The sequence below is a fragment of the Myotis brandtii genome, unplaced genomic scaffold (genome assembly GCF_000412655.1).
Source record: "Myotis brandtii unplaced genomic scaffold, ASM41265v1 scaffold266, whole genome shotgun sequence".
Taxonomy (NCBI): domain Eukaryota; kingdom Metazoa; phylum Chordata; class Mammalia; order Chiroptera; family Vespertilionidae; genus Myotis; species Myotis brandtii.
The window spans coordinates 2765486-2784864 of record NW_005360124.1 but is presented as its reverse complement, the minus strand read 5'-3'; the positions used below and the strand labels follow the sequence as shown (position 1 = coordinate 2784864).

The 19379-nt window shown below is 43.4% G+C and overlaps 1 protein-coding gene and 1 pseudogene across 1 annotated transcript in view; one reads left to right on the top strand and one right to left on the bottom strand.

Moving 5' to 3' along the window:
• The window catches only part of LOC102257509, a 3145-nt pseudogene extending 2915 nt beyond the window's left edge, over positions 1–230 (top strand).
• Positions 1–19379, bottom strand: part of FRMD3 (FERM domain containing 3) — a 273161-nt gene that overhangs the window by 19907 nt on the left and 233875 nt on the right. The gene's annotated exons all lie outside the window — the stretch shown is intronic.

Genomic DNA, 19379 nt, shown 5'->3' with positions numbered 1-19379 from the left:
TCATCAAGGTCTTTGTCATCATTCGCCAGCTGGACTTGGAGGACATCTTCAAGAAGAGCAAGCCTCACTACCACAAGCGCACCAGCTCTGTCGTCTGGAACTTGCCATTCCTGCAGGGCACCAGGATCCCCAGCAGCCTGACCTACAGCCTGAAGAAGTACTGCAGCAGGCCCGCCAGCCTTCTCGGCATTCTCAGCCCATCTGTGTCTGTCTGTCCTTCTTTCTGTTGATCTGGTGCCCTCCTGCCTTGTGTTCTGAGGGTCTGGTCACATGTATATAAACATAAGTGTTCTTTATGTGAAGGTGAAAAGTGGCCCTGCCTGCATGGAGGCTGTGCTAGGTGTGTGTTTGCAGAAGTGCTAGGCCTAGCCCCGCCTGGACCACAGGCAGCACTTGTAAATAAGCTACTATAATTTTAGCTTCTAGTGTTTGAGGTAGATTAATAAGTTTATTTCTTCAAACCTGCTGTGGGTTTTGTGAAGACCAGGGGCCTCGACAGACACTGGGCCCTGGCCCTGCAGCCATGGGCTGGAGAAGCAAGGCACTGCTCCTTTTCCTTGTGCTTCAAGGTCACCTGGGTCCCACCCCCAGAGATAAAGATGCAGTGAGTGAGTGTGATGCCATCCCTGGGCAACCCTGAGAAACACTTCTCTCATGATGGGTCCAGGAGAACTGGGCTCTTGACACAGCTCTGCCACTTAAGGGAGTCCCTCAGCCCCTCATGGATGGTGAAGGGTTGAGCTGCTTAAGGAGGATTAGAAAGGGATGATTGGAAAGGAGATGTCTCTTTAAACTACCTCGAGGCCAGTGCTTGCAAACAGTTGAGATGTTTCTCCAACAAAACCAGGAAGCTGCTAATGAAATGCTTAGTGCTAATGGCAGCGGGCCCTGGTTCTAAATGTGTGTGGGCCCTTATCCTCTGCTGCTCCAGCCCCTGTATCAGGTCATTGGGCCAAATCAAGCCACAGCCAGTTTCTGTAAAGTTTGATTGGAAACCACCCAGTAGAAATGTCCATTGTCTCCACTGCTCTGCTGAGGGCAGAGTGAAGTAGCTGCAACAGGCCTCATGGCCTGCAAAGCTGAAAATATTTACTATGACCCTTTACAGAAAAGGTTTGCTGACTCCTTTAAAACTAAACCCCAGTGAATAGGGCCTCCCTCCCCCTTACAAACAGGGAGCTCCCCCCAAAAAACAGGAAGTATCTCCACCTGCTGGATCTGCTTACCCATTAATTCTAGGTATCAAGTCACTCCAGCCTCTCTATTAACCTGGGTAAACTTCACTGCCAGACTCTCTTCAAAATTCCACAGGGGCCCGGTGGCAGGGACTAGACCAGGCATTGACATTTGGAATGAATTGCAGGCCAACCTTAACTCAGTCAGGCCCAGGCATCCTCCTTTGTACAGGCCCCTGTCTTCAGATGCTATTCTAAACCACAGGCACCACGGTGCATCCAAAGGAGTCAGCCTTCTCTTGGTGCTACACAGGTAGGAACAGTAGGGCCCAATTTATGCAATAGGACTATTAACATCAAACCTTCCAACAACTGGGTGAACCTCCAACATCCATGGACCTAGAACCCACCACATTGGTCAGAGATTACCAATAACTCCTCTTTTATTAATTCCAGTTCTATCAAGGCAGACCTAATAGATGTGTCACCCTCCGGCCATGGCTTGATGGTAACCTGAATCCTGACCAGGCTAATTGCTTAAAATTAGTTGGACAAAGGAATGATCGGTTCATTATCGATCTTAGTCGAAAATATATCCCAACTCAATCCTCAGGGGCCATTCTGAATGAATTGCAGGCCAACCTTAACTCAGTCAGGCCCAGGCATCCTCCTTTGTACAGGCCCCTGTCTTCAGATGCTATTCTAAACCACAGGCACCACGGTGCATCCAAAGGAGTCAGCCTTCTCTTGGTGCTACACAGGTAGGAACAATAGGGCCCAATTTATGCAATAGGACTGTTAACATCAAACCTTCCAGCAACTAGGTGAACCTCCAACATCCATGGACCCAGAACCAACCACATTGGTCATGGAGGCCAGAGATTACCAATTACTCCTCTTTTATTAATTCCAGTTCTATCAAGGCAGACTTAATAGATGTGTCACCCTCTGGCCATGGTTTGATGGTAACCTGAATCCTGACCTAATTGCTTAAAATTAGTTGGACAAAGGAATGACTGGTTCCTCATCAATCTTAGTCGAATCTACATTCCAGCTCAATCCTCATGGGCCATTCCAACCCCTCACAGGAGCTGCCCTGGCGGGGACCCTCTCTGTGTGGTTGGTGCCAGTGGGATGGGCATATACCACACTCAGTCTTGCTCTTCAGGTGGATTTTTCATCTTGCCTAGAAGATAACAGACTTTTTTTCCTTTGTGGAAACAACTCTTATCTTTGCCTCGCCACTATTGGACATGAGTATGTACATTGGGCTTTCTTACCGCTGACATTCGTATAGCCCCCAATAATCAATCCTTTAGGCTGCCCTTTAATGTGCCTGCTAGGACATGGCATACCGTAGTGCTCCCTCTCCTCCTCTCTTTAACAGCAGTTGTCGGGATTGCAGGGACAGGTACAGGAACGGGAGGACTTGTCACCTCCCTGACATATTACCAAAGCTTATTCAAAGACCTGGCTGAAAGCTTAGCAAAGGCCTGGCTGAAAGCTTAGCAAAGGCCTGGCTGAAAGCTTAGCAAAGGCCTGGCTGAAAGCTTAGCAAAGGCCTGGCTGAAAGCTTAGCAAAGGCCTGGCTGAAAGCTTAGCAAAGGCCTGGCTGAAAGCTTAGCAAAGGCCTGGCTGAAAGCTTAGCAAAGGCCTGGCTGAAAGCTTAGCAAAGGCCTGGCTGAAAGCTTAGCAAAGGCCTGGCTGAAAGCTTAGCAAAGGCCTGGCTGAAAGCTTAGCAAAGGCCTGGCTGAAAGCTTAGCAAAGGCCTGGCTGAAAGCTTAGCAAAGGCCTGGCTGAAAGCTTAGCAAAGGCCTGGCTGAAAGCTTAGCAAAGGCCTGGCTGAAAGCTTAGCAAAGGCCTGGCTGAAAGCTTAGCAAAGGCCTGGCTGAAAGCTTAGCAAAGGCCTGGCTGAAAGCTTAGCAAAGGCCTGGCTGAAAGCTTAGCAAAGGCCTGGCTGAAAGCTTAGCAAAGGCCTGGCTGAAAGCTTAGCAAAGGCCTGGCTGAAAGCTTAGCAAAGGCCTGGCTGAAAGCTTAGCAAAGTCCTGGCTGAAAGCTTAGCAAAGGCCTGTGGGCCATTCAGGAGCAGTTAGATTCCCTTGCTGGGGTTGTGCTCCAAAATCACAGGGGATTAGATCTCACTACTGAAAAGACTGGCCTGTGCCTATTTTTAGAGGAGAAGTGTTGTTTTTTATGTAAACCAATCTGGCATTGTCCGAGGTACAACAAGGAACCTAGCTGATAAAGCCTCAGGCATTCAACAAAATATTGCAGATTCTTGGGCGTGTTGGCTATCCAAAAAAAATGGCTATCATGGCTCCTACCTTTAGCCAGACCTCTAATCATAGTAGTTCTAGCCTTATCTTCGGCCCTTGCCTATTAAACCTCCTAACCCACTTTCTTTCTTCTCATATAAAGGCATTCAAACTACAGATGGTCCTCCAAATGCTTCTGCAGATGGAGACAACTGCCTTTTTCTGTGGACCCCTAGACCAACTTCCTCCGATGGGAACTGATGACTGCTCCCCCACAATGCCCACTGTCAGCAGGAAGTAGCCAGAGCAGTCGTTGCCCCTGCTCCCAACAGTAGTTGTGATCTCCTAATCAGAGGGAGGACTGAGAGAAGTTAGCTTGAAATGCAGGCAGACAGGGCAGCGGTCCAGTGGGAAACAAAGGCAGGTGGAACATAGGCAGGGGCATACATGGCAGTTTGAGAAGCCTACTCACAGAAACCAGCCATGTTGAAATAATAGAATGTTTTTTGGACACAGAATAGGAGGCATGGGAAACTAAGGGAGGGCCTGAAGTAACAAGGTATACTAATGCATAGAAACAGGAAAAGTTCAGGTCCATTGCTGGGCAAGAACAATGAGGGAATCAATCAGGTGGTGACACAAGTAGATATAGAGCAGGCTTATAGTACATATATACCCCTAGACCTACTGGCTTCACTGGAAACTCATTATTTGGGCCCCCTCCCCATGCAGGAGTCTGAATCTGCTTGTAATAAATTTTCCACGCTTTGCATAAATCTTCTGGTCCATGGAGCTCATTCTTGGGAGTTGAGAGACATGACCCCAGGGGAAAAAACCTAAGCTTACCATTCTGGTTATCACAGGCTCTCATCAACAAGTTATGGCTATCATCATCAAAAAGATAAGAGATAACAAATGTTGGTGAGGATGTAAAAATAAAGAGAACCCTTGGGCACTGTTGATGTGAAATGTAAAGTGATGTAGCCACTATGAAAAACAGTATGGAGGTTCCTCAAAAAAAAAACTAAAAATAACAACTAGCATATGAACCAGCAATTCCACTCTGGGTATATATCCAGAGGAAATGAAAATAGGATATCAAAGAGGTATCAGTACTCCCATGTTCATTGCAGCCCTATTCATAGCCAAGATATGAAAAAAAATCCAAATGTCCATTGATAGATGAATGGGTAAAGAAGATGTAGTATATACATAATGGACTATTATTCAGCAATGAGAAAGAAGGAAGTCCTGCCATTAGTGAGAACCTTGGCATTATGCTAATGCTGGAAACCAAGATCAACAGTAATTAATATAAATGTGAGGAGTCTGGCAGAAGGCTGGCGGACTCCTTTTGATATTCACAGGGTGAATATTTACGTTTTATTACCTACTGCTGACTCAATGGCCTAAAGCAAACTCCCCCAAAACCTGACAATCTTACTGTTTACTAAAGATTACCATTGATATGTCTGTTTGCATTCCTAAAAGGCAATTGTGTATTCTAGTAAATAAAAGCAGCTGGGAAAGAAGACTCAGAGGAACTTGACTGCTATGGTTGATTCTTCCCCTGGCTTCCCCCCACCCCGCCCCCCGTAATTTCAAAACTAATATCTCATCTTGTGTGTCAATTTGTGCATCAGCTCTTTCTCCAAGCCTTGGAACCTGAAAGCCACACATGCTAAGAGAATAAGCTAAACAAAAAGACAAGTACTGCATAGCATCACTTAAATGTGGAATTTTTTTTTAAATTGTCGAACTCATAGAAACAGAGTAGAAAAGTGGTTCCCAGGGACTGGGAAGTGGGGCATAGGGAGAGGTTGACAAAAGGGTACAAACTTTCAGCTATAAGATGAATAAAGTCTGGGGATCTAGTGCAAAACTGACTATAGTTGATTTAAAAAAAAAAAAGAGTACAAGCTCTGAAGTTAACTTTCTGTATTTGAATCCCAACCTTCTACAAATTGTCCTGTGACCTTGCCCAAGTTACTTAACCACTCTTTTCCAGTTGCCTCACCTACAAAATGGGGGAAACTCCAGGACATGCTTCATGGGGATATTACGTGGAGCAGAATACACGAGTGAAGGCATGTGGAGTGCCTGGCATGGGGCAAGCACTCAGTAACATTACTAGTAGCATATTAAAATGTCTGCAACATCCTGAAGAGAAGAAAGCAGTGTTGCTTTATTTACCTCAATATTCCCAAATTTATTTGACCAGAGAATTCAGAATATCACTTAGTTTAGTAAATGCATGTTACTCAATCTCTGATCCACCTCAACCTGAAACCTTCCTATCAATTCGACTCACCATGCAAAAGGGTAAACACATCAACCTCCATATGTCAAAAATCAAATTATCATTATCACCCCTCCCCCCAAAGCCTTTCCCTCTACCACCTACCATAATCCAGTCTCCCACACCAGCAATCTGAAGAGTGACCAAGACTTCTCACGGCTTGCATCTAATCTGTCACCAACTTCTGCAAACTCTGCTACCATATTCACTTTCAGAGCTGTCCCTGCCTCTCCATTCCTCCATTCTTACCACTGGTTTCCCTGATCTCAGTCTGGCTCCTTCTCCATTGTTGCCAGAAAAATCATTCCAAAATGCCTAATTAGTCACAAGAATTCCCTTCTTAAAAGGTTACTCATGACTTTCCGGCTAAAGATTAAGCTCTTTAGCACAAACACACTTCTCTAACCGACATGTTTTCATCTATCTAGAGGTGCCCAAATGTGTCATGCTCCATCATGCCTCTGTGCCTTTGCACACTGTTGTCTCTCCCTGGAATGCCCTTCTGCACTCAGATGGCTCCTACCCATTCTTTAAAATGCTGTGTGTCACTTCCTCTGGGAAAACTCTCCTGTCCCCATTACTACTCTGATAGAGATGCTTATCTGCTGTTTCCCAAGGTTGACTCCTTATCATCCATTTCTCTCCCAGGTGATTCGTCTAAGCTAATCATGGTAATTCCAGTCTCATGATGGTGTGTGGTTAAGAAATGGGCATGTGAGCCAATGCTGAGAATGAAAAGAAGGAAAGAGTCTTGATGGGAACAAGGAGAAACTTCTGAGGAAGGTTTCTTGCTTCTAAAAAGAGCATCCTGGAAAGGTACAACAATGTCAAGAGAAAGAATCTGTATCTGAGACACCAGGAATTCTGGCAGCCCTGTGATGCCGACAGCAAATGGTCTGCGGGGACTTCTGGCCAACTGAGAAGGGCCAGAGATTAAATGAACCTGGGTTCTCAATGCTGGAATCCTTCTCGACTCGGGACTTGTTGTCTTGGATAATAAATCACCTTATTTAAACCAGTGTTTGTTAGCGTTCTCTGTTACTTGTTGCTAATGGCATCCTAACTGATGCAGCTGTCATACCATCTTGTGAATCTCTCTGTCATCACAATCAATCATCACACCAAAGTCGGGCACATGACAAAAACCCTCACTATTCTTCAGTGTTATTCTGGAGGCCCACAGAATGCAATATGATAAAGACAAAAAATAAGGAGTGTAAATATTGGAAAGGAAGGCACGAACTCTATTTCCAGGTGAAACTATTATCTAGCAAGCCAAAAATTCAAATAAAGAGCTAGGATAATTCATCAGAATTCAAATGCAGGATCAACATATCAAAGCAGTGGTTTACTACATACCAGGACATATAAAAATATAATAATAGAAAATCCCATTCAAAGTAGCTAAATGCACAAATTAGGATAGTCACATAATATCGAATATCTATAATAAGAAATATGCAAAACTTGCCTGAGGACATTGTTAAAACATAGCTGAGCAACATAAAGGAAAATCAGGCAGCGTGGGGGGAGACATGAAGAAACATGCAGGTCTTCCTGAACAGGAGAACTTCCTGGTTTGAAGATGCAGTTCTCCTCTAAATAAATTAAAATTCACTGCAGTTCCAATACAAATCTCAATGTCTTTTCAAAAATGACAAATGGAGAAAGTCCACGTGAAAAATTAAGAAATCTGAGGTTGAGACAAGATTGATGAGAGAGAACTTGACCTACCTGATATCACAACTATACTGTAAGTTAGTAATGAAGCATGAATACTAAACACAATTCAGAGCATAATAACTTTGAGAAAAACTGCTAAACAATTGGAGGGGGGGAAACATATATCCCTGCTTTATGTCATATATACTTAAAAATTCCAAAGAAATTAACAGCTTAAATAAAAACAAATGTTAGATCAAACTACTATATGAAATTGCCATTTTTGTATGTTAAAAGCAGTTGAGTATCAGCAATTTCACAAAGTTCAAGCTAATGCATTAATTGCAAAGAAAAAACACAAGACACATTTTTATAATCTTGGAGTAAGGAAAACTGACAAAGAATATACAAAAATTAAGTAGCTTTCATATGCAGAAGTTGTCGTGCATATAAAAGTGCCTATATCGCCTGCCTGGTGTGGCTCAGTGACCTGTGTGAACCAGGTAGTCACAGTTCAATTTCCGGTCAGTGCACATGCCCAGGTTGTGGGCTCAATCCATGATTCTCTCTCATCATTGATGTTTCTATCTCTCCTTCTCCCTTCCCCTCTGAAATCAATAAAAATATTTTTTAAAAAAAAATAAGTGTCTGTCACAAGGCTAATATTTTAAAAAGTTGAAAGCTGAGAACAAAGTAAGAGAAAACAAGTTAATATTTATAAAAGACAAAGGATTAATATGCAGATTATAAAAGAATCCCTACAATCCATAAGGAAAGGACAAAAACACAACAGAAATATGCAGAGTAAATAAGCAATTCCCAGGAGAAATGCTAATGGCCAATTATCATTTAAAAAGTTGCTCACCCTCACTAGTAACAAGGGACATGTAAATTAAAACAGTAAGATCACATAGGGTTAGTGATTATGTGCAGTAGACATTTTCATACTTTGCTAGTGAATGTTAGTCTTTTAGAGGATGATTTGCCCATTTCATCAAAATTTAAACTGTGTATATCTTTCAACTCAAGAATAACACTTTTAAGAATCTATTGTAGAGAAATGCCAGTGAATGCCTGTTCATCATAGCACTGTTATAGCCAATAAACAGGAAACACCAATTTCCAACAATTATTTGGTGATTAAATTATTGTATCTCTATGCTACATATTATTCAACCATTTTTTAAAGGATACAGAGTAATTTATATTTATATGGAAAGTCCTTCAAGTCATATGACAAAGTGAAAAAATAAATTGTAAAATAATACGGAACAATTCCATTCTTATACATGTCAATATATATAGATTGGTTATTGGGAGTATTAGGGTCAAGGAAAACTATATGGAAAGTCCTTCAAGTCATATGACAAAGTGAAAATGAACTGGAAAATAATACAGAACAATTCCATTCTTGTACATGTCAATATACATAAATTGGTTATTGGGAATACTAGGGTCAAGGAAAACATTCTATATATTGGTACTTTTAAAAATCTTTTATAAGAACATATCAACTACCTATATCAGTATACAAATAAAATTAATTTCACTTCAAAGTCAGTTCCACATGTGTGCATGAGGTATGGCCAATCCAAACACTTTGCAGGATTTTTTTAATTAGTTGAAAATCACATATATAGGTAGAGATATAGATATATAGAGATATTGAGATAGAAATAGATAGACATAGACCCATACATGGACCTAGACCTAGACACAGACATAGATAATCAGAACCCTCTTTCCTGCTGTAAGCTCTGAGTTTTAGAATTTCATTTTTAATTCCTATTTCCCCCAAGGACCACAAACCAGGGTATTTCCAATGAAAAGGAAATTGGCAGAACATCAGTTTGATTCCAATTCTTTAACTGAGAAGGCGTTTCAGTAAAGCTCTGCTTTGAGCACAAAGGGGGTTCTGCTCATCCGGGCAAGCACACTTGAAGATTTTACCCCTGAAACAATGAAAGGACGGGGAGCATGCTTCGCTTCCATTGGGCAATCTGTTCTCATAATCTTCCATCATTCCTGAGCACTGGGGAATGGACACACCACCACTGCCTCCTTCCTAGCCTGCTACCTAGAGTGTAATTTATTAGCTTTTATGACTTCACACCATTTTCACTCGATAAGAGAGCCAGGACCCCCATTTCAGGTCTTTCCATTTTCCCCTTGCGTTGGTTTACTCACTCTCCTTCCTGCGTGTCTTTATTTTTTCTCCCTCCCTCTCTCTTGCCCATCTTTATCACAAACCTCTGACACTAGGTTCACCCTTGGCTTCCCGCCCAGCTGCCAGCGGCCAGCAGGAAGCTGGAAGCCCGCACCCTTCTCCAGTCTCCGCACGGCAGCCCAGGGCAGGGCACCTACCCGTGTTTCTAGCTGTGATCTTGGAGCCGTGTCTCAGCAGACGGACAAACACATCACTGCTGCAGTGGTTCACCATTTGCAGGCGGAGGCCCCGCCGAGTCTGGATCTTGACCAAGCATTTTGCCATGCTGGCTCTTCCTGCTCCCTCCGTCTCCTCAGTCTGTCATGGCCCAGCGCAGCTACCACCAGCCATAGTGGCTCTGACCTTTCACTAACTGTCCATTCTGTTTTAAATGACCTAGGCTGGGCCCACTGAATGAATCAAATGTCAGTTCGTAATGAGGCCAACAGAAATAACTCAGGAGGGATCAGCATGAAATGGAAGGAGGGAGGGGGGTGCTATTTTTAAACTCTCTACTCACTCCTCTAACAAACAATAAAATATTATGCATCATCCTTACCCCAGCCTTTTCTAAGCTATCTAACCAGAGGACCCCATGCAAATGCCTTACGGTGCCCTAAGACTGGAACGCCCCAGAGGATAAAATGACAACGAGGCAACTCCACAAAGCAGAAACCACCACCTTGATTTCCTTTAAAAAATACTCATGCAGCCTTTAGTATGTTCTAGAGCAGTGCTGTCCAATAAAAATATAATGCAAGCCACATTTTAAAAAATTATTTTAAAAGTAAAAGAAATATATTAATTTTAATAACGTGTTTTTTCAGAAGCCAAGATATCCAAAATAGTATCATTTCACTATGTAACAATATAAAAATTAATAATAAAGTAGATTTCTTTTTTGTACTAAGGCTTTGGAATTGGTGTGTATTTGCACACTTAGGGCATATATCGATTCGGGTGCTCAGAAACCACATTGGGCTGCCATACTAGACAGCGCAGCCCCAAATGAAGTGCTGAGCTCCTCACAGTATAATATCCATCCTCACCATGATGCTAACATCTTCTGTTTATAGAGAGTAATTGACCTGGCCAAATTCATACAATTAACACGCAGGAAAGCCATGATTTGAACCCAGGCGCCCAATTAACATCAGTTGACTAGGAAAACAGTGCAGAATGAGAGTTGTTAGTGCTCCCACTTCTAACCAAATGTGTTTTATTTTTTTAATGTGTTTTTACTGATTTTGAGAGAGAGAAGAAGGGAGAGAGCAAGTGAGAGAGAAACACCAATCTGTATGGAACCCACAACTTGGGCTTGTGCCCTGACCCGGAATCGAACTGGCAACCTTTCAGTGCACAGGAGGGCACTCAACTGAGCTACACTGGCAAGAGCAAACCAAATGTGTTTTAAATTCAGAATCTAAATGTTACATCTAATTCTCAGCACTTTGAAAGTCCACACTTGTATGTCTGAGGCATAAAATGTGCTTATATCCCAGTGAGAGTGCTCAGGGAGCAAACTTTTCAATGTTTTCGGACATGCTATACTTGAAAAAATTTCAACTGATTAATAACTGTGCCCCACATACTATCTTTGCTATATGTCTTTACTGGTACATTTTGTTCACTCTCATTTTTAGAAGAAAAAAAATTTCCACACACAATTTCATCCTGCATGCATGCACTATTCTACTTTAAATAGCTACTGCAGCCAAGAGGTAATTTTCTAATAAAAATTTTCTTTTTCTCTACTGACAAAACAAAGCATTACATTCAGGGCAGTCAGCTGAAATTCTTCATTGTTATACTTCACTATGGGAAAATAATTTAGCATTTCTGGAAAGAAGTTTAGAATATTGAGTGTGATATTCTATGCCCAGAAATTTCACTTTTAGGAATTTATCCTAAGGAAATAATTAGAAATGTTGACAAAAATTTTGGGACATATATGTTCAGTATCATTTCTTATGAAAAAAAAGTCAATCTAAATTTCCAGTGGGAAAATTGTTAAATACATGTGATGGAATATTGTACATCTATTAAAAATTTTGTTTAGGAGTTTAATGATGTGGGGACAAGCTTGCAATATATTGATAAGTAAAAACGGTTTATATGAGCAATATGACCAGACCTATATGAAAATGTACAATACGGACAGGACTATCTATAATAATAAAAGTGTAATATGCTAATTAGACCGAACAGCCAAACGACCTTCCTGACATCCTTCCAGATGTCATTCTGGACAACCTTCCAAAGGAAGCCGGGGCTGCGAGGGCGGCTGTGAGGTCCGAGCCTCTTGCACGAATTTCGTGCATCAGGCCTCTAGTAAATCTTGAAAGGGGAGTAGGGTGGCAGCCAGCTGTGCACTGAGAGCTAAGGATACTTCTGGGGACATCACAGGGGGCCACCCTCCCCTCACACAGGTCGTCCCTTCCAGATACAGGTTGGCCTTCCTACTCTCATGGGTTTGGTCAGTTTCCAAACCTGAAACTTGAAAGGAAAATACCCCTAAATTTTCACAAAATCTGCAACCCTTTGCAATTCCCCTTGTGATCTAGTTTTGAGCAGAATCCCTGTGTGGAACAAAGCCCTTACTAGTTACTGACAGTGGTTCTTGAAGAACTACTGAAAATCTTTAGGATGCTAAAGAACAAATCAGGAAATCCTTGTTCTAGATGAATCAATGATTGACAGTAACATAGATGGAGCATTTCAAAGATTAACACGGGCTCATCTGCATGGCAGTGGGCCTGGGCTCAGACAATGAGAAAATCTCCCTTTGCCTGATAGGTCTCTATGCTTAGCATCTATGAAGCAACATGTTATCTGACAGCCCACTCTAGACAAACAACAGACCTTCCAAAACAAACAAACAAATAGAAAGTAAGTAAAAAAAAAAAACCTGAAAACCAGTACCATTCTTTTCCACCAAAGATTTACTCCATTAATTCTCCAGCTTAAAATGTCACCATAGTTTTAAAATGTCTCCTTTCCTTTTATTAATCACAACTAGCCATAATATCTTGCATTTCAGACATTTTAAATTTTTCCCTCTTTTGGTACTGTCCTCACTCTTTATGCTACTTTTCAGAGATCCCAAGTAGGTTCTTCTCTTTCTTCTGGGGACCTTCTGCTTTCATTTTGAGAAGGAGAAAACCTAGTGGGACGAGCCATTTCTCCCTGCCTAACCCTCACTCTGCCCAAAGGTGTGGCTACATTTCAAGAGGAGAAAGAAAGGGATGCAGAGATGTGGAGCCAAAGCAAAGATTCTGAGATACTGCACAGGGAGGATCGTTCTTGTTCCAGGCACTGTGCTCAAAAGAACCGTGTCAACAGCACAACATTCAGATGCCCTTGACTACCCTTCCTGTCAGATTCGTCTGTTCAGAGATCGGGAATGCATGTCTGGGCAGTGGCAAGAGGCTAAAGAAAGCAGAGGATGTGTGAAGAAAGGAATCAATTTTCCATAATGAGATGCCAGAAACACTGATAAATCAAGCAGAAGGCAAAGAGGAGGAGAGAGTTCAGTGAGAAATGCCATTCGCAGGCCTGAATTCCATGTCTACTTCTGTGACAAGCTTCCTGACAGATTTGGGGAGAGCAACTAGCTGGCCTCCGCTTTGTGGGTGACTTGGAGCTACTGGACAACCTGGAGCCCTGGTGCAATTGTAAAGTGGAGACAATACCCCTCCTCAAGGTTGCTATGACACGAAAAGGAGACTGTGCATATCCATTGCCTATTGTAGTATTGGTTCCTACGTGATGCACTAGAACTTACTAGGCGGTTGTACAAAGCAAGGGTTAAAGCATCGGCGCTGAGTCTCCTCCTGGCAGTGCTCAGTCATTTTTCCCCTGATGAATGCCCATTCCTTCCTCTCCTTTAACTAAAGGGGAAGATAGTGAAGACTTTAAATAGTCTCTTTTATCTCCCTTCTGTCAACCATCTGTCTCTTAGCATTTCTAGTTACTTCTCCCCAAATAGTAGGGAAGCAGTACTGCTGATTGTCAAGTTTGCCTGATAGCCCTGTCACCTGGGGAAAGTTACATAAGCCTGTGGAAATGCAGTTTTCTGTCTGGAAAGCAGTCATGATATTGGCTGCTATGTAACTGGATGGCTGATATGTAGTAAACACTTAATAAATGCTAGCTATTTTCATCTATCATGAACATCCTATATACTGTATTAGCTGTTTTGGTAACTAACATTTCACAGGTATAGTGGATTCGGCCATTAGTTGAAATAGTTAAAGAGACTCAATGAAATTTTAGCTAACTTCTAACTCCAATTAGAAAGGTAGAAAATTATTATATGAAATGTTCTTTGCAATAAATTTAGACTGTAAATATCCAATATTAGAGACCCTGGGACTATCACATATCTTAGAGAACTTTTAAAATATTTTAAATATAATAAAATATGATATGAATATCTTAATACTATATTTGTGATGTGATGAGTATATTCTTAGGTGTATAGCAAGGAGAAACAGAGGCGGTTCCCAACACTACTAAGTGACAGGACTAGGACCAGACAGCCACGTAGTCAATCATCCATGCAATTCAATTTCCTGGTTTGTAACGTGAGGCAACAATTTCTGTCCTGTCCATTTCAAGGAAATGCTCCTAAGTCTCAAATGACGATAACCTCCATGAAAACAGACTCTGAAAACATGTCGATGCTCTCACATATCAGATACTCTTCCTGCTGTTATCCCCCTTATCAGATGAGCACTGAGTGTTTCCTGCTGTGACGTGAGAACTCTGCTAGGCAGGGCCAGCATCGCCATACGGTGGTGGGAGGAAGGCCAGTGCAAACCCTCTGGAGAATTACAGTAGCAGACAGAACAGAATTCAAACAGCACGGCTAGGATCTCCCCACCACCACCGTGGGGAAGGAGAACACACCTCGCAGGGACTCTGGGAATTACAGTAGCAGACAGAACAGAATTCAAACAGCACAGCTAGGATCTCCCCACCACCACCGTGGGGAAGAACACACCTCGCAGGGACTCTGACCGCAGAGCATTTTGGCATAAGGGCGCATCCAGCTGTATTCCTGAGAGTCCCATACACTGATAAGTGTGGCGTCTCTAACTAGGCAGCCGATGTGTGCTGGGGGATGGGGAGGAGGGTAGAGTCTGGCAGGGCCTCTCTGTGTGCTCCTGCTGCCCGTGATTATTTCTAAACAGGCAGGAAAACCCAGACCCAGAATGTCAGGGAAGGAGACCATCAGACACTGCTCTGCGCTCACCGCCTGCCTCCCTGTCTCCCGTCCCTGGCTCTTTTCATCCCAACCTTTCAGTGTCAATATCTGTGAAAATAAATCTTAGATTGTTATTGTTGCTGTTATTATTATTGTTGTTGTTTCTGTTGTTATTTTAAAAGCATCACCCACACAGCGTAGGAAAGTTGGGAACTACCAATAGTTAGAAACTGGTGAAGGAGATCCCCGTAGTCCCTCAAAATGCAACAGCCCAGAGAAAATTGCTGTTGACATTTGTTCTTTCTTAGCAGACCTGCAGAAGCTTTAAGTGGGGTGCAAATATACTTAAAATATTTACAAGTTGGTGAGCCCTAGGGAAGCCAACAATTGAGTATGAAATTTTAACACTGCAGCCTAAAATACCACGGTGTTGCTCTATATATCCTAGGTGATGCTTTGAACTCAACACTTAAATACTGAATTTTTTCTTTAGGGTCTGACTTTCTGAGTGCCTTTTACCAAGGTCTGAGCAAGCCTCAGTTTGCCTCTACTGCCCTCTACACTCCTTTCCAACATAGTGCTCACAATGGGCTGCTCTAGAGCTCCACGAGGAGTCAGCTAAGCCAATTTACAAACTGGATGACAGTCCTTCATTCATTCAGTAAACACCCCCTGAGCCCCTTCAGTGTGCTGAGCGCTAGCCCAGACCCTGGATCACAGCTGAGCACAATCTCAGTGGTCTTTCCACATCGCTGCCTTGTTTCTCTCTACACACCAGTGAAGAACAAGCTTTACTGTTTTCCAAACACAGTAAGATAATTTGAAACATTAATCAATGGGCTTCTCCCTCCACCCCTGCTCACAAAATTCCTGGAGGCTTTTTCTTGATCCTCAACCCAGAGACCAAATCTAACTCACCCAACAATAAAGCAATGACCACAAGTACTTGGTCATTAATTCCATAGGCCATTATTCCAAGACAAAGACCTCTGACACCTGCAAACTGGACAAAAGAATCCATAATCCGAGTAAAAGAGAATAGGAGGAGCCAAAGGAGGAAGATGGTGAGAGACAAGACCCCAACCCCCAAGAATCAAGTACCTCCATTGACAGCACTAAAAAGCCTCCTGGGAGTCATTACCCAATAGGCCATCCATAGACTGTGCAGTAACATAACTGTCCGTTCCTCTCTGATTTACCTACTATAAGAGACACCCTTACTCCCTGACCCAAGGCCCTCTTAAAACCCTATGAATAAAGACAGGACCTGGATACCTGCAATTACCTTCACTGTAGGGTGGTGGTACCATGAAGGAAAACCGTCCATAGCTGTCCACTGATGAACCAGCTGAAAATCTCCCCACAGATGTTGGACAGGGTCTAGGAACTTCACAACTATAATGCATTCTTCAGAAACATGCATGAGGAAGTCCCTTAGAGTAAAACTTAAACCATCTCGCTGACCAAGGCTACCTACTAGTATAATTCATATTCTTCCTTGCATAAAAACAAAGCGCTTTCGCTCTATCTTCATTGAACCTAGGGCTTACACATTCCCTGATGTCATGTGACTTGGAAACACCAAAGCAATCTGCTGAGAGTGCAGGTGCCATTGTAGCCACCCATAAGTTCCCTCGGAAGAAGAAATGTTGAATCGCTGTCCTTACTGGCTCCACGTAGAACAGCCTTTTTTGCTCTGCGTTTAGTATTCTAAACCAAGACTCCATTTCCTTTGTCTCTATGTGGGATGGATTTGTTTTTCCATCACTTCTACTTTATTATTTCACTCCCTCCAGGCACAAGTCACCATTACAGTTAAACCATTTTTCTCTGACTAAAGGAAATTAAATTGGGCTGTATTAATAAATGAAGCTCTAATTTTTTCTCTCCATTATTTCCCAACAGTTTTGCAGATGGTTTGAAGAAACAGGCATCTGTGTCTCCCTGTGGAAAAAGCCAGGCCCTTCTGGAACTCCCAGTGCTGGGAAAGAGTCTGCTCTGGGAAGGGACAGAACAGGGCCCCAGGAGACCCAAGACAGACAGGAGATCCAGGCAGGCTGTCAATTAGCAGAGCAGGGCATGGCCCCAGGGACTGGGTAGGGGTCAGGCGCCTGGCCTAGCCCCAAGGAGAAGGGCTGGCCCTCAAGGTCCCAAGGGTGTCGAGTATCAGGGGCACCACCGAGGCAGAGACTCAGGAAAGGGAGCCAGGCTGGCTAGAGGACCAGAAGAAGACAGGACAGAGCAAGAAAGAGAGCAGGACCAGCAGCCTGGGCCAGTGGCTGGGGCTTCAGCTTAGCTCCCTTCCAGGTAAGGGAAGGATTAGTCCTAGAGTCCAGAATGGGGCCGAGCCTATATTTAGGGGCCAAATTGTGCAGCTGTGGTAGAGGGGCTCAGGCAGAAACTAACAAGCCCATGGTTCCAGGGGGTGCTTGATACTTTTAAATGTGCATACTCCTATATTTAACAGCAAAGTCCAGTCTATGCTCAGATTATCTGGTGGGTCATCCTGAAAACCCTATTACCTTCTCTTTCAGCCAAAGCGTCTGCCCATTTTCACATTTCCTATGTGTTAGTGGAGATTTGGGGTTTTAAAAAGTTCCACATTGCACTTGACTTCTAAGAGAAGATGTTAAAGGATGTGAGGGCTCTTTCAAGTGGGGGGAAACACTCATTTTATGTTCCCTTTTTGCTAGCTGCAATTCGTTTTCAGCTTTATGCTAGAAATTTACAACTCACAAAAAAGAAAAGAAAAATTTAACTCTGCTTTTACAGGTCATTGTGCCGCATGCTGACTGTTTCATTAGCCACATTTAAAGATAGGATGTCCACAGCTTGTTTCCTCCAAGGTACTGATGAAAAGCACATATTTAAGAACAGCAACCATTTGGGGGAAGAATTACTAAAGAATGGTCAGAGTGGGGAGGAAACTTAGAAATCATCACATCTTGTTTTGTGAAAAGAGGAAATAAGATTCATGTCAGTGTCCAGCACGTGCCAGATCAGTAGTAATATATATCAAGTGAATGAATGAATGAATGAATGAATGAAGCCCTCACTCTATCCAATACTCCTCCTTCTACCAGAGAATCCCCATTAAGGTGGTGGTGCGTGTCCACTCAGCAAACGGAGTCCGGCCCCGTGTACACTGGGCCCCAGGGCCACAGAACACTTCAGTGAGAGTGACACAGCACCTACCAAACAGCTTGGCAAACCCCAGCCCGTGCTTGGGTGACTCAGCCTGGTGGTTTACCAGCGTGAAACACCAAAAGCATGTAAAATGGCATGTCACCGCCGTAACTAGAGCCAATAACTCTCACCTCTATTTTAGGAATCTGAGCTTTGGCATGAACAGGATTTCAGAGTTTCAAAAACATGCCCTGCCTTTTCTTGTGTCCACTGGTCTGTAAGATCCAGAGCAGCTTATCCAAATACGTTGGGGTTTTTTTGTTTTTTTTTTTTTTTTTGGGGGGGGGGAGTTTTCTCATACTTGTAAATAAATGCATACTTATTTATAAATTAGATACAAGATACATGTGCAGCTGTCTTCACACACAAGGATGGGCAAAAGTTATGAGTATGAGTAACAGATTATTCTTGCATTATTATTTATTAATTATTGTATTGTTTATTTCTATTATAACTATAAACCTACTCTTTCCCACCTGTGTTATGCTTATTATGAAACCATGGCTCTGGGGCCTCCGATTCACCATCAGCCTAACCAAGCGGGAGGCTGCACCCCTCTGTAGATGGCCCGTGCACCCCAGGGGACACCCCAATCTCCAGCCTGTGCCAGCTGACCAAGCCTTTTCTCCAAGCCCTGCCCATTCAGTCCGAGTGTACCCAAGAGTGGAACACACACCACCCAGCACTGTTTTCCACGTCACTGTCACCGCGTCCTGGCAGTAGAGAGGGGAGGGAAGGACAGGCTCCTCGCACCTGCCTCATTAGAAGCCCGGGTACCACCCAGAACATGTCCTCAACACTCGCCGCCAGCCCACTAACAAAAACACTAGAAAACAGAGCCCCGATGCTCCCTGGGGAGCGCATCTAAAATCCAGAAAATTATAGCTTCTGCTTTCTAACAGGAGTGGTTTGGTCACATTCTCACTTTTCCTCTCCCGCGGTCTCTGGGGGCTGCGGTGGGCATGTTGGCTGGTCCAAGTGCCAAGCACAACGTCTCCCCGCCGCAGGCCGAGCCTTGGCTGTCACAGCCGCTCCTGCTTAAGCTCCCCGCTGGCTCGCACCCCCACCCTCAAGGACAGCCACAGGATTACTTCATGGGACACTGGCTGACGTTTTTTTCCGCCCCAGCCATATCCTTTAAAGCAATTCATTATGAATACCGGCATGCAGCAGGGAAGAGCCAACATGAGCAGGAGCAGTGATGTGGGATGTACCGCAGCGAACTGCTTTCACTAGTAAGACAATGATCCTTACCACAGACTAGAAGTAATTAGCCCTAGGCCCAGGGTGAACCGTTCCTTATTTAACGCATTCAGCTTTAAAATCAGAACGTGATTCCCAGAGGGGAGCGAGGCCTCCTGCGGGAGGTCTGTTTCCCTGAGGCTGG